This window comes from Ambystoma mexicanum, chromosome 4p, assembly GCF_040938575.1.
Source record: "Ambystoma mexicanum isolate Mex_15411 chromosome 4p, UKY_AmexF1_1, whole genome shotgun sequence".
Lineage (NCBI taxonomy): Eukaryota > Metazoa > Chordata > Amphibia > Caudata > Ambystomatidae > Ambystoma > Ambystoma mexicanum.
Genome location: NC_090927.1, coordinates 926,601,160 through 926,603,252, shown reverse-complemented (window position 1 = coordinate 926,603,252; position 2,093 = coordinate 926,601,160).

The window sequence follows — 2,093 nt, the reverse complement described above, 5'->3', positions numbered from 1 at the left end:
AGATGGAAATCAAATCCATCTATCGCCTGCAGTAAGAGGTCTGCTAGGGAGACCATCATCTGGCACTTTCACGGCAGTACGATCTGGCTCAGGAATTGCCCTGGAAAAAAAGTAGTGGAAGCCTATGGGATCCTGGCAACCCTAGCCTCATGGTGAAATACAACCAAAAAAACCCAGAGGAAACCTCCAACGAAACTGGGAATAATAATCCTGTATTGGAACCCAAAGAGAACCACAACTGTAAAATGTTGTATGGCAGTATCTGATGCATTATACAAACTTCAAGTTGAACTAAAAGCCACATACATTATTATCTGCGGAGACCTAAACGCAAATTGTGACATATTCTCCAACGCCAGTACCCAGAAACATCCCACCGTTTCGACGATTGAGCGAGGAAAGGCTTGGATGAACCTCATGAAGGAAATACATTTCCACAATGTAGCGTCAACATGCGTAAAGTATCCAAGCCTTCCAACATGGGAGCGAGCAAAGTCGGCGGCAACGTTAGATTACATTTTCGTGTCTCAAAATTTATTACACTACGTTGACTCATTTGAGGTCCACCGTACCAACGAAAGTGACCACAACTTGCTTTATATGACATTAATCTCTGTTCGCCAACAAAAAGACCGCTATAAGTCGAACCTGGAGCAACACACACAACAAACGCGTCTTCGACTAACAACAGCAGACGTAAAACACATAACAAACAAATATAACATTAATACGGAAAATGATTCCTCAGGCGCAAAACTAGAGCGACCAAACTACTTACCACTCCTGATGGCTTATGAGCTGGACCCTACGACAGGCAGTGGGCCAAAGAAAAATAGAAATCACGAATATGACAAAACCCTAGTGGCCAAAAGAAGGGAATTAAGAAAATTAAGACAATCCACATGTGCGCATGACTCAGAGGAAGGAAGAAAGATGCTCAAAGAAGCAACAATGAGCTACAAAACATGGCTGCGCTGCTATAGAGCAACCCTCTATCAAAGTGATGCCGAAAACATGATAAAAATCTTAAACAACAAAAACCCTAGAGATTTTTGGGCACTGCTAAAAAGCAAAGACTCTTCGACCACTAACCATTTAGTCAACGCAGTCTCAGAGACTGGATAGCCCATTTCTCTAAGCTCTTTGCACCTTCAATCCCACATGTAACGAACCTATCATTCCCGGACAAAAATACCTGGGTCGATCTTACAGACATCGAAGACATTAGAACCCTAATCTCAAAATTAAAAAGATCAAGAGCACCGGGACCAGACGGTCTTACTAACATCGATCTCAAACAGAACCCGGACAAGTGGGCGACCTTCATTAGTAACATCTATCGACAATGTAAAGTAACAAAGCAGATTCCGGCATCCTGGACCAACGCGATAGTGGTGCCAATTTTTAAGAAAGGCAAGCGCCACAATCCATCAAATTACAGACCAATCACGCTGATGGACATAATTGGCAAGATCTTTGCATCATTACTACTACAAAAATTCCAAAAGTTGGCCAAAACATCACCAAGCTCAGACTGTTTCCAAACAGGTTTTTTGAAAAACGCAAGTACCAACGGCAACATCTTGCTTCTCAATATAATAAAAAGCAACATTAAGGAGGGTGCGCCAAGAGTGTTTCTGGCATTTATCGACATGTCACAGGCTTTTGACAAAGTCGACCACCACAAACTTTGGATCAAACTCACCCAATGGAATTGTCCTGATGAAATTCTAGAACCAGTAGTAGCCCTACACACTGACACTAAAATCTGAGTACGACTGAGTCAGCAGGGCTACCTTTCTGAGGAAATCAAATCTGAGAGAGGAGTGAAGCAGGGATGCCCCCTGGCACCTGCCCTCTTTATTGCCTATATCAGAGATTTCCAGCTATCTGAAGAGTCCGCCAGATCTTTCCCGCCTAAGATAGGAGACTGTGTAACATCTCGCATCTTATACGTGGATGACCTAATTCTTTTAGACCAAACTCAAATCGGGTTGCAACGCCAGATATCTAACTTGGCTGAATATACCAAAGACAACAACTTGGAAATTAACATTGAAAAGTACTGATCCTCGAAAAAAAAGCAAAATGGG